The 14,200-nt window shown below is 34.4% G+C and overlaps 2 non-coding genes across 2 annotated transcripts; both read left to right on the top strand.

Moving 5' to 3' along the window:
• The first annotated feature begins 3,424 nt into the window (after window positions 1-3,424).
• On the top strand, window positions 3,425-3,498 carry TRNAS-ACU (transfer RNA serine (anticodon ACU)). The gene has a single exon. It is a non-coding gene; the product is annotated as a tRNA-Ser (tRNA).
• Window positions 3,499-6,936: 3,438 nt separating this feature from the next.
• On the top strand, window positions 6,937-7,010 carry TRNAS-ACU (transfer RNA serine (anticodon ACU)). The gene has a single exon. It is a non-coding gene; the product is annotated as a tRNA-Ser (tRNA).
• Window positions 7,011-14,200: the final 7,190 nt, after the last annotated feature.

Here is a 14,200-nt window from a genome sequence, read left to right as displayed (position 1 = left end):
GGTTCAATCCCACCCAGGGACGTAATTGACCTTGTTATCAGATTTTGGTGATCTTTAAGTAGACAAGTCAAAATTTAAAACCCCCTGTTATGGTGTAGGGTACCTGGCCTTCTCTGATGTAATCAGAGTTAGATTTGATTCATTGATTTTATAAAAACAGCTAGGAAGCACAATTTAGCAGTGGGTTGCAGAGATAAAGAAATATGCTGGCAAAAAAAATCCAATTGAGTGATTAAACAGCTCTTCATTTTCTGGCTTTATTTTTATGCTAACAAATTTGTTCTCTGAAAAGTGTCCACAAAGCCAAGTCTCTGATTAACACCTTTGTAGGGATGGTTTTTCACCTATTACTAAATTAAACTTGCTTCATTGGAAAGGCAGCAAGATGCATCCTCATTTCAATGTCTACTGAAATAATACAGGTTGACACCAGGAAACATTAACGCCACTGCATCCTTGCTGCTTTCTCATGTAGAAGTCTGTTTAATGTGAAAACAAGGTGATATCTAATTAGCACACAGGTAAGGAATTAAGAAAATCTTTATTTAAGGGTGAAGATGTTTCTCACAAAATCGTTGCCCCAATGCATCATTGAAATTCAAGCTGGAAAGATGATTTTAATATATCACTTGTACATTTTGTATTGCTCTTCTGGTGACAATGTAGTTTGTTTTTGTCAATTACCCTTTTAATAATAGGGTAAAGAAAATTAAGTGGATTTTTTTAAAGAAAACTATACTGTCAATATACTATTAAAACAAATTAAAATGGTAAAAGTTATTGTACTTTAAGTAAAAATAAAAAAGCAAAAATATCAATCCCAGTTTTGATTACTAAAATTAACAAAAAAAAATGCATATAGCAGAGGATAGTTTCAATCTGCCTACCTCTGGGTTATGTGCCCAGCATGCTTCCATTGCTGTACTCTGCTGCACATGTAAGTGCAATAGATCCTAAAGCACTCACTCATCATGGGAAAGTACCAATGTGTTTCTTCGTTGGTTGATGGAAGAAACATCTTACAAAAACTCTCCAGATTATTGACTTTTTAAAGTTTTTCTAGGAAAAGTTTTAGATGAATGCTTATTAGCCTTTGTCAGTATGTACTTTTGCAAAGTGTCTCTGTGGCGCAATCAGTTAGTGTGTATGGCTATTAACCAAAAGGTTGGTGGTTCAATCCCACCCAGGGACGTAATTGACCTTGTTATCAGATTTTGGTGATCTTTAAGTAGACAAGTCAAAATTTCAAACCCCCTCTTATGGTGTAGGGTACCTGGCCTTCTCTGATGTAATCAGAGTTAGATTTGATTCAGTGATTTTATAAAAACAGCTAGGAAGCACAATTTAGCAGTGGGTTGCAGAGAAAAAGAAATATGCTGGCAAAAAAATCCAATTGAGTGATTAAACAGCTCTTCATTTTCTGGCTTTATTTTTATGCTAACAAATTTGTTCTCTGAAAAGTGTCCACAAAGCCAAGTCTCTGATTAACACCTTTGTAAGGATGGTTTTTCACCTATTACTAAATTAAACTTGCTTCATTGGAAAGGCAGCAAGATGCATCCTCATTTCAATGTCTACTGAAATAATACAGGTTGACACCAGGAAACATTAACGCCACTGCATCCTTGCTGCTTTCTCATGTAGAAGTCTGTTTAATGTGAAAACAAGGTGATATCTAATTAGCACACAGGTTAGGAATTAAGAAAATCTTTATTTAAGGGTGAAGATGTTTCTCACAAAATTGTTGCCCCAATGCATCATTGAAATTCAAGCTGGAAAGATGATTTTAATATATCACTTGTACATTTTGTATTGCTCTTCTGGTGACAATGTAGTTTGTTTTTGTCAATTACCCTTTTAATAATAGGGTAAAGAAAATTAAGTGGATTTTTTAAAGAAAACTATACTGTCAATATACTATTAAAACAAATTAAAATGGTAAAAGTTATTGTACTTTAAGTAAAAATAAAAGAGCAAAAATATCAATCCCAGTTTTGATTACTTAAATTAACAAAAAAAATGCATATAGCAAAGGATAGTTTCAATCTGCAGTACTCTGCTGCACATGTAAGTGCAAGAGATCCTGAAGCACTCACTCATCATGGGAAAGTACCAATGTGTTTCTTCGTTGGTTGATGGAAGAAACATCTTACAAAAACTCTCCAGATTATTGACTTTTTAAAGTTTTTCTAGGAAACGTTCTAGATGTATGCTTATTAGCCTTTGTCAGTATATACTTTTTGCAAAATGTCTCTGTGGCGCAATCGGTTAGTGTGTCTGGCTACTAACCAAAAGGTTGATGGTTCAATCCCACCCAGGGATGTAATTGACCTTGTTATCAGATTTTGGTGATCTTTAAGTAGACAAGTCAAAATTTCAAACCCCCTGTTATGGTGTAGGGTACCTGGCCTTCTCTGATGTAATCAGAGTTAGATTTGATTCATTTATTTTATAAAAACAGCTAGGAAGCACAATTTAGCAGTGGGTTGCAGAGAAAAAGAAATATGCTGGCAAAAAAAAATCCAATTGAGTGATGAAACAGCTCTTCATTTTCTGGCTTTATTTTTATGCTAACAAATTTGTTCTCTGAAAAGTGTCCACAAAGCCAAGTCTCTGATTAACACCTTTGTAGGGATGGTTTTTCACCTATTACTAAATTAAACTTGCTTCATTGGAAAGGCAGCAAGATGCATCCTCATTTCAATTTCTACTGAAATAATACAGGTTGACACCAGGAAACATTAACGCCACTGCATCCTTGCTGCTTTCTCATGTGGAAGTCTGTTTAATGTGAAAACAAGGTGATATCTAATTAGCACACAGGTAAGGAATTAAGAAAATCTTTATTTAAGGGTGAAGATGTTTCTCACAAAATCGTTGCCCCAATGCATCATTGAAATTCAAGCTGGAAAGATGATTTTAATATATCACTTGTACATTTTGTATTGCTCTTCTGGTGACAATGTAGTTTGTTTTTGTCAATTACCCTTTTAATAATAGGGTAAAGAAAATGAAGTGGATTTTTTTTAAGGAAAACTATACTGTCAATATACTATTAAAACAAATTAAAATGGTAAAAGTTATTGTACTTTAAGTAAAAATAAAAGAGCAAAAATATCAATCCCAGTATTGATTACTTTAATTAACAAAAAAAAAAATGCATATAGCAAAGGATAGTTTCAATCTGCCTACCTCTGGGTTATGGGCCCAGCATGCTTCCATTGCAGTACTCTGCTGCACATGTAAGTGCAAGAGATCCTGAAGCACTCACTCATCATGGGAAAGTACCAATGTGTTACTTCGTTGGTTGATGGAAGAAACATCTTACAAAAACTCTCCAGATTATTGACTTTTTAAAGTTTTTCTAGGAAACGTTCCAGATGTATGCTTATTAGCCTTTGTCAGTATGTATTTTTTACAAAGTGTCTCTGTGGCGCAATCGGTTAGTGTGTCTGGCTACTAACCGAAAGGTTGGTGGTTCAATCCCACCCAGGGACGTAATTGACCTTGTTATCAGATTTTGGTGATCTTTAAGTAGACAAGTCAAAATTTCAAACCCCCCGTTATGGTGTAGGGTACCTGGCCTTCTCTGATGTAATCAGAGTTAGATTTGATTCAGTGATTTTATAAAAACAGATAGGAAGCACAATTTAGCAGTGGGTTGCAGAGAAAAAGAAATATGCTGGCAAAAAAAATCCAATTGAGTGATTAAACAGCTCTTCATTTTCTGGCTTTATTTTTATGCTAACAAATTTGTTCTCTGAAAAGTGTCCACAAAGCCAAGTCTCTGATTAACACCTTTGTAGGGATGGTTTTTCACCTATTACTAAATTAAACTTGCTTCATTGGAAAGGCAGCAAGATGCATCCTCATTTCAATTTCTACTGAAATAATACAGGTTGACACCAGGAAACATTAACGCCACTGCATCCTTGCTGCTTTCTCATGTGGAAGTCTGTTTAATGTGAAAACAAGGTGATATCTAATTAGCACACAGGTAAGGAATTAAGAAAATCTTTATTTAAGGGTGAAGATGTTTCTCACAAAATCGTTGCCCCAATGCATCATTGAAATTCAAGCTGGAAAGATGATTTTAATATATCACTTGTACATTTTGTATTGCTCTTCTGGTGACAATGTAGTTTGTTTTTGTCAATTACCCTTTTAATAATAGGGTAAAGAAAATTAAGTGGATTTTTTAAAGAAAACTATACTGTCAATATACTATTCAAACAAATTAAAATGGTAAAAGTTATTGTACTTCAAGTAAAAATAAAAGAGCAAAAATATCAATCCCAGTTTTGATTACTTAAATTAACAAAAAAAATGCATATAGCAAAGGATAGTTTCAATCTGCCTACCTCTGGGTTATGGGCCCAGCATGCTTCCATTGCAGTACTCTGCTGCACATGTAAGTGCAAGAGATCCTGAAGCACTCACTCATCATGGGAAAGTACCAATGTGTTTCTTCGTTGGTTGATGGAAGAAACATTTTACAAAAACTCTCCAGATTATTGACTTTTTAAAGTTTTTCTAGGAAACGTTCTAGATGTATGCTTATTAGCCTTTGTCAGAATGTATATTTAGCGAAGTGTCTCTGTGGCGCAATCGGTTAGTGTATCCGGCTACTAACCAAAAGGTTGGTGGTTCAATCCCACCCAGGGACGTAATTGACCTTGTTATCAGATTTTGGTGATCTTTAAGTAGACAAGTCAAAATTTCAAACCCCCTGTTATGGTGTAGGGTACCTGGCCTTTTCTGATGTAATCAGAGTTAGATTTGATTCAGTGATTTAATAAAAACAGCTAGGAAGCACAATTTAGCAGTGGGTTGCAGAGAAAAAGAAATATGCTGGCAAAAAAAATCCAATTGAGTGATTAAACAGCTCTTCATTTTCTGGCTTTATTTTTATGCTAACAAATTTGTTCTCTGAAAAGTGTCCACAAAGCCAAGTCTCTGATTAACACCTTTGTAGGGATGGTTTTTCACCTATTACTAAATTAAACTTGCTTCATTGGAAAGGCAGCAAGATGCATCCTCATTTCAATGTCTACTGAAATAATACAGGTTGACACCAGGAAACATTAACGCCACTGCATCCTTGCTGCTTTCTCATGTAGAAGTCTGTTTATTGTGAAAACAAGGTGATATCTAATTAGCACACAGGTAAGGAATTAAGAAAATCTTTATTTAAGGGTGAAGATGTTTCTCACAAAATCGTTGCCCCAATGCATCATTGAAATTCAAGCTGGAAAGATGATTTTAATATATCACTTGTACATTTTGTATTGCTCTTCTGGTGACAATGTAGTTTGTTTTTGTCAATTACCCTTTTAATAATAGGGTAAAGAAAATTAAGTGGATTTTTTAAAGAAAACTATACTGTCAATATACTATTAAAACAAATTAAAATGGTAAAAGTTATTGTACTTTAAGTAAAAATAAAAGAGCAAAAATATCAATCCCAGTTTTGATTACTTAAATTAACAAAAAAAATGCATATAGCAAAGGATAGTTTCAATCTGCCTACCTCTGGGTTATGGGCCCAGCATGCTTCCATTGCAGTACTCTGCTGCACATGTAAGTGCAAGAGATCCTGAAGCACTCACTCATCATGGGAAAGTACCAATGTGTTTCTTCGTTGGTTGATGGAAGAAACATCTTACAAAAACTCTCCAGATTATTGACTTTTTAAAGTTTTTCTAGGAAACGTTCTAGATGTATGCTTATTAGCCTTTGTCAGTATGTACTTTTTGCAAAATGTCTCTGTGGCGCAATCGGTTAGTGTGTCTGGCTACTAACCAAAAGGTTGATGGTTCAATCCCACCCAGGGATGTAATTGACCTTGTTATCAGATTTTGGTGATCTTTAAGTAGACAAGTCAAAATTTCAAACCCCCTGTTATGGTGTAGGGTACCTGGCCTTCTCTGATGTAATCAGAGTTAGATTTGATTCATTGATTTTATAAAAACAGCTAGGAAGCACAATTTAGCAGTGGGTTGCAGAGAAAAAGAAATATGCTGGCAAAAAAAAATCCAATTGAGTGATGAAACAGCTCTTCATTTTCTGGCTTTATTTTTATGCTAACAAATTTGTTCTCTGAAAAGTGTCCACAAAGCCAAGTCTCTGATTAACACCTTTGTAGGGATGGTTTTTCACCTATTACTAAATTAAACTTGCTTCATTGGAAAGGCAGCAAGATGCATCCTCATTTCAATGTCTACTGAAATAATACAGGTTGACACCAGGAAACATTAACGCCACTGCATCCTTGCTGCTTTCTCATGTAGAAGTCTGTTTAATGTGAAAACAAGGTGATATCTAATTAGCACACAGGTAAGGAATTAAGAAAATCTTTATTTAAGGGTGAAGATGTTTCTCACAAAATCGTTGCCCCAATGCATCATTGAAATTCAAGCTGGAAAGATGATTTTAATATATCACTTGTACATTTTGTATTGCTCTTCTGGTGACAATGTAGTTTGTTTTTGTCAATTACCCTTTTAATAATAGGGTAAAGAAAATGAAGTGGATTTTTTTTAAGGAAAACTATACTGTCAATATACTATTAAAACAAATTAAAATGGTAAAAGTTATTGTACTTTAAGTAAAAATAAAAGAGCAAAAATATCAATCCCAGTATTGATTACTTTAATTAACAAAAAAAAAATGCATATAGCAAAGGATAGTTTCAATCTGCCTACCTCTGGGTTATGGGCCCAGCATGCTTCCATTGCAGTACTCTGCTGCACATGTAAGTGCAAGAGATCCTGAAGCACTCACTCATCATGGGAAAGTACCAATGTGTTACTTCGTTGGTTGATGGAAGAAACATCTTACAAAAACTCTCCAGATTATTGACTTTTTAAAGTTTTTCTAGGAAACGTTCCAGATGTATGCTTATTAGCCTTTGTCAGTATGTACTTTTTACAAAGTGTCTCTGTGGCGCAATCGGTTAGTGTGTCTGGCTACTAACCGAAAGGTTGGTGGTTCAATCCCACCCAGGGACGTAATTGACCTTGTTATCAGATTTTGGTGATCTTTAAGTAGACAAGTCAAAATTTCAAACCCCCCGTTATGGTGTAGGGTACCTGGCCTTCTCTGATGTAATCAGAGTTAGATTTGATTCAGTGATTTTATAAAAACAGATAGGAAGCACAATTTAGCAGTGGGTTGCAGAGAAAAAGAAATATGCTGGCAAAAAAAATCCAATTGAGTGATTAAACAGCTCTTCATTTTCTGGCTTTATTTTTATGCTAACAAATTTGTTCTCTGAAAAGTGTCCACAAAGCCAAGTCTCTGATTAACACCTTTGTAGGGATGGTTTTTCACCTATTACTAAATTAAACTTGCTTCATTGGAAAGGCAGCAAGATGCATCCTCATTTCAATTTCTACTGAAATAATACAGGTTGACACCAGGAAACATTAACGCCACTGCATCCTTGCTGCTTTCTCATGTGGAAGTCTGTTTAATGTGAAAACAAGGTGATATCTAATTAGCACACAGGTAAGGAATTAAGAAAATCTTTATTTAAGGGTGAAGATGTTTCTCACAAAATCGTTGCCCCAATGCATCATTGAAATTCAAGCTGGAAAGATGATTTTAATATATCACTTGTACATTTTGTATTGCTCTTCTGGTGACAATGTAGTTTGTTTTTGTCAATTACCCTTTTAATAATAGGGTAAAGAAAATTAAGTGGATTTTTTAAAGAAAACTATACTGTCAATATACTATTCAAACAAATTAAAATGGTAAAAGTTATTGTACTTCAAGTAAAAATAAAAGAGCAAAAATATCAATCCCAGTTTTGATTACTTAAATTAACAAAAAAAATGCATATAGCAAAGGATAGTTTCAATCTGCCTACCTCTGGGTTATGGGCCCAGCATGCTTCCATTGCAGTACTCTGCTGCACATGTAAGTGCAAGAGATCCTGAAGCACTCACTCATCATGGGAAAGTACCAATGTGTTTCTTCGTTGTTTGATGGAAGAAACATTTTACAAAAACTCTCCAGATTATTGACTTTTTAAAGTTTTTCTAGGAAACGTTCTAGATGTATGCTTATTAGCCTTTGTCAGAATCTATATTTAGCGAAGTGTCTCTGTGGCGCAATCGGTTAGTGTATCCGGCTACTAACCAAAAGGTTGGTGGTTCAATCCCACCCAGGGACGTAATTGACCTTGTTATCAGATTTTGGTGATCTTTAAGTAGACAAGTCAAAATTTCAAACCCCCTGTTATGGTGTAGGGTACCTGGCCTTTTCTGATGTAATCAGAGTTAGATTTGATTCAGTGATTTAATAAAAACAGCTAGGAAGCACAATTTAGCAGTGGGTTGCAGAGAAAAAGAAATATGCTGGCAAAAAAAATCCAATTGAGTGATTAAACAGCTCTTCATTTTCTGGCTTTATTTTTATGCTAACAAATTTGTTCTCTGAAAAGTGTCCACAAAGCCAAGTCTCTGATTAACACCTTTGTAGGGATGGTTTTTCACCTATTACTAAATTAAACTTGCTTCATTGGAAAGGCAGCAAGATGCATCCTCATTTCAATGTCTACTGAAATAATACAGGTTGACACCAGGAAACATTAACGCCACTGCATCCTTGCTGCTTTCTCATGTAGAAGTCTGTTTATTGTGAAAACAAGGTGATATCTAATTAGCACACAGGTAAGGAATTAAGAAAATCTTTATTTAAGGGTGAAGATGTTTCTCACAAAATCGTTGCCCCAATGCATCATTGAAATTCAAGCTGGAAAGATGATTTTAATATATCACTTGTACATTTTGTATTGCTCTTCTGGTGACAATGTAGTTTGTTTTTGTCAATTACCCTTTTAATAATAGGGTAAAGAAAATTAAGTGGATTTTTTAAAGAAAACTATACTGTCAATATACTATTAAAACAAATTAAAATGGTAAAAGTTATTGTACTTTAAGTAAAAATAAAAGAGCAAAAATATCAATCCCAGTTTTGATTACTTAAATTAACAAAAAAAATGCATATAGCAAAGGATAGTTTCAATCTGCCTACCTCTGGGTTATGGGCCCTGTATGCTTCCATTGCAGTACTCTGCTGCACATGTAAGTGCAAGAGATCCTGAAGCACTCACTCATCATGGGAAAGTACCAATGTGTTTCTTCATTGGTTGATGGAAGAAACATCTTACAAAAACTCTCCAGATTATTAATCATTGCCCCAATGCATCATTGAAATTCAAGCTGGAAAGATGATTTTAATATATCACTTGTACATTTTGTATTGCTCTTCTGGTGACAATGTAGTTTGTTTTTGTCAATTACCATTTTAATAATAGGGTAAAGAAAATTAAGTGGATTTTTAAAAGAAAACAATACTTTCAATATACTATTAAAACAAATTAAAATGGTAAAAGTTATTGTACTTTAATGAAAAATAAAAGAGCAAAAATATCAATCCCAGTTTTGGATTACTTTAATTAACAAAAAAAATGCATATAGCAGAGGATAGTTTTAATCTGCCTACCTCTGGGTTATGGGCCCAGCATGCTTCCATTGCAGTACTTTGCTGCACATGTAAGTGCAAGAGATCCTGAAGCACTCAGTCATCAATGGAAAGTACCAATGTGTTTCTTCGTTGGTTGATGGAAGAAACATCTTACAAAAACTCTCCAGATTATTGACTTTTTAAAGTTTTTCTAGGAAACGTTCTAGATGTATGCTTATTAGCCTTTGTCAGTATGTACTTTTTGCAAAGTGTCTCTGTGGCGCAATCGGTTAGTGTGTCCGGCTACTAATCAAAAGGTTGGTGGTTCAATCCCACCCAGGGACGTAATTGACCTTGTTATCAGATTTTGGTGATCTTTAAGTAGACAAGTCAAAATGTAAAACCCCCTGTTATGGTGTAGGGTACCTGGCCTTCTCTGATGTAATCAGAGTTAGATTTGATTCATTGATTTTATAAAAACAGCTAGGAAGCACAATTTAGCAGTGGGTTGCAGAGATAAAGAAATATGCTGGCAAAAAAAATCCAATTGAGTGATTAAACAGCTCTTCATTTTCTGGCTTTATTTTTATGCTAACAAATTTGTTCTCTGAAAAGTGTCCACAAAGCCAAGTCTCTGATTAACACCTTTGTAGGGATGGTTTTTCACCTATTACTAAATTAAACTTGCTTCATTGGAAAGGCAGCAAGATGCATCCTCATTTCAATGTCTACTGAAATAATACAGGTTGACACCAGGAAACATTAACGCCACTGCATCCTTGCTGCTTTCTCATGTAGAAGTCTGTTTAATGTGAAAACAAGGTGATATCTAATTAGCACACAGGTAAGGAATTAAGAAAATCTTTATTTAAGGGTGAAGATGTTTCTCACAAAATCGTTGCCCCAATGCATCATTGAAATTCAAGCTGGAAAGATGATTTTAATATATCACTTGTACATTTTGTATTGCTCTTCTGGTGACAATGTAGTTTGTTTTTGTCAATTACCCTTTTAATAATAGGGTAAAGAAAATTAAGTGGATTTTTTTAAAGAAAACTATACTGTCAATATACTATTAAAACAAATTAAAATGGTAAAAGTTATTGTACTTTAAGTAAAAATAAAAAAGCAAAAATATCAATCCCAGTTTTGATTACTAAAATTAACAAAAAAAAAATGCATATAGCAGAGGATAGTTTCAATCTGCCTACCTCTGGGTTATGTGCCCAGCATGCTTCCATTGCTGTACTCTGCTGCACATGTAAGTGCAATAGATCCTAAAGCACTCACTCATCATGGGAAAGTACCAATGTGTTTCTTCGTTGGTTGATGGAAGAAACATCTTACAAAAACTCTCCAGATTATTGACTTTTTAAAGTTTTTCTAGGAAAAGTTTTAGATGAATGCTTATTAGCCTTTGTCAGTATGTACTTTTGCAAAGTGTCTCTGTGGCGCAATCAGTTAGTGTGTATGGCTATTAACCAAAAGGTTGGTGGTTCAATCCCACCCAGGGACGTAATTGACCTTGTTATCAGATTTTGGTGATCTTTAAGTAGACAAGTCAAAATTTCAAACCCCCTCTTATGGTGTAGGGTACCTGGCCTTCTCTGATGTAATCAGAGTTAGATTTGATTCAGTGATTTTATAAAAACAGCTAGGAAGCACAATTTAGCAGTGGGTTGCAGAGAAAAAGAAATATGCTGGCAAAAAAATCCAATTGAGTGATTAAACAGCTCTTCATTTTCTGGCTTTATTTTTATGCTAACAAATTTGTTCTCTGAAAAGTGTCCACAAAGCCAAGTCTCTGATTAACACCTTTGTAAGGATGGTTTTTCACCTATTACTAAATTAAACTTGCTTCATTGGAAAGGCAGCAAGATGCATCCTCATTTCAATGTCTACTGAAATAATACAGGTTGACACCAGGAAACATTAACGCCACTGCATCCTTGCTGCTTTCTCATGTAGAAGTCTGTTTAATGTGAAAACAAGGTGATATCTAATTAGCACACAGGTTAGGAATTAAGAAAATCTTTATTTAAGGGTGAAGATGTTTCTCACAAAATTGTTGCCCCAATGCATCATTGAAATTCAAGCTGGAAAGATGATTTTAATATATCACTTGTACATTTTGTATTGCTCTTCTGGTGACAATGTAGTTTGTTTTTGTCAATTACCCTTTTAATAATAGGGTAAAGAAAATTAAGTGGATTTTTTAAAGAAAACTATACTGTCAATATACTATTAAAACAAATTAAAATGGTAAAAGTTATTGTACTTTAAGTAAAAATAAAAGAGCAAAAATATCAATCCCAGTTTTGATTACTTAAATTAACAAAAAAAATGCATATAGCAAAGGATAGTTTCAATCTGCCTACCTCTGGGTTATGGGCCCAGCATGCTTCCATTGCAGTACTCTGCTGCACATGTAAGTGCAAGAGATCCTGAAGCACTCACTCATCATGGGAAAGTACCAATGTGTTTCTTCGTTGGTTGATGGAAGAAACATCTTACAAAAACTCTCCAGATTATTGACTTTTTAAAGTTTTTCTAGGAAACGTTCTAGATGTATGCTTATTAGCCTTTGTCAGTATGTACTTTTTGCAAAATGTCTCTGTGGCGCAATCGGTTAGTGTGTCTGGCTACTAACCAAAAGGTTGATGGTTCAATCCCACCCAGGGATGTAATTGACCTTGTTATCAGATTTTGGTGATCTTTAAGTAGACAAGTCAAAATTTCAAACCCCCTGTTATGGTGTAGGGTACCTGGCCTTCTCTGATGTAATCAGAGTTAGATTTGATTCATTGATTTTATAAAAACAGCTAGGAAGCACAATTTAGCAGTGGGTTGCAGAGAAAAAGAAATATGCTGGCAAAAAAAAATCCAATTGAGTGATGAAACAGCTCTTCATTTTCTGGCTTTATTTTTATGCTAACAAATTTGTTCTCTGAAAAGTGTCCACAAAGCCAAGTCTCTGATTAACACCTTTGTAGGGATGGTTTTTCACCTATTACTAAATTAAACTTGCTTCATTGGAAAGGCAGCAAGATGCATCCTCATTTCAATGTCTACTGAAATAATACAGGTTGACACCAGGAAACATTAACGCCACTGCATCCTTGCTGCTTTCTCATGTAGAAGTCTGTTTAATGTGAAAACAAGGTGATATCTAATTAGCACACAGGTAAGGAATTAAGAAAATCTTTATTTAAGGGTGAAGATGTTTCTCACAAAATCGTTGCCCCAATGCATCATTGAAATTCAAGCTGGAAAGATGATTTTAATATATCACTTGTACATTTTGTATTGCTCTTCTGGTGACAATGTAGTTTGTTTTTGTCAATTACCCTTTTAATAATAGGGTAAAGAAAATTAAGTGGATTTTTGAAAGAAAACAATACTGTCAATATACTATTAAAACAAATTAAAATGGTAAAAGTTATTGTACTGTAAGTAAAAATAAAAGAGCCAACATATCAATCCCAGTTTTGGAATACTTTAATTAACAAAAACAAATGCATATAGCAGAGGATAGTTTCAATCTGCCTACCTCTGGGTTATGTGCTCAGCATGCTTCCATTGCTGTACTCTGCTGCACATGTAAGTGCAATAGATCCTGAAGCACTCACTCATCATGGGAAAGTACCAATGTGTTTCTTCGTTGGTTGATGGAAGAAACATCTTACAGAAACTCTCCAGATTATTGACTTTTTAAAGTTTTTCTAGGAAACGTTTTAGATGAATGCTTATTAGCCTTTGTCAGTAAGTACTTTTGCAAAGTGTCTCTGTGGCGCAATCAGTTAGTGTGTATGGCTATTAACCAAAAGGTTGGTGGTTCAATCCCACCCAGGGACGTAATTGACCTTGTTATCAGATTTTGGTGATCTTTAAGTAGACAAGTCAAAATTTCAAACCCCCTCTTATGGTGTAGGGTACCTGGCCTTCTCTGATGTAATCAGAGTTAGATTTGATTCAGTGATTTTATAAAAACAGCTAGGAAGCACAATTTAGCAGTGGGTTGCAGAGAAAAAGAAATATGCTGGCAAAAAAATCAAATTGAGTGATTAAACAGCTCTTCATTTTCTGGCTTTATTTTTATGCTAACAAATTTGTTCTCTGAAAAGTGTCCACAAAGCCAAGTCTCTGATTAACACCTTTGTAAGGATGGTTTTTCACCTATTACTAAATTAAACTTGCTTCATTGGAAAGGCAGCAAGATGCATCCTCATTTCAATGTCTACTGAAATAATACAGGTTGACACCAGGAAACATTAACGCCACTGCATCCTTGCTGCTTTCTCATGTAGAAGTCTGTTTATTGTGAAAACAAGGTGATATCTAATTAGCACACAGGTAAGGAATTAAGAAAATCTTTATTTAAGGGTGAAGATGTTTCTCACAAAATCGTTGCCCCAATGCATCATTGAAATTCAAGCTGGAAAGATGATTTTAATATATCACTTGTACATTTTGTATTGCTCTTCTGGTGACAATGTAGTTTGTTTTTGTCAATTACCCTTTTAATAATAGGGTAAAGAAAATTAAGTGGATTTTTTAAAGAAAACTATACTGTCAATATACTATTAAAACAAATTAAAATGGTAAAAGTTATTGTACTTTAAGTAAAAATAAAAGAGCAAAAATATCAATCCCAGTTTTGATTACTTAAATTAACAAAAAAAATGCATATAGCAAAGGATAGTTTCAATCTGCCTACCTCTTGGTT

Source organism: Pseudophryne corroboree (genome assembly GCF_028390025.1).
Source record: "Pseudophryne corroboree isolate aPseCor3 chromosome 7 unlocalized genomic scaffold, aPseCor3.hap2 SUPER_7_unloc_1, whole genome shotgun sequence".
Lineage (NCBI taxonomy): Eukaryota > Metazoa > Chordata > Amphibia > Anura > Myobatrachidae > Pseudophryne > Pseudophryne corroboree.
Note: the sequence above shows the minus strand (reverse complement) of the source record. Positions and strands in the feature narration are given on the sequence as shown.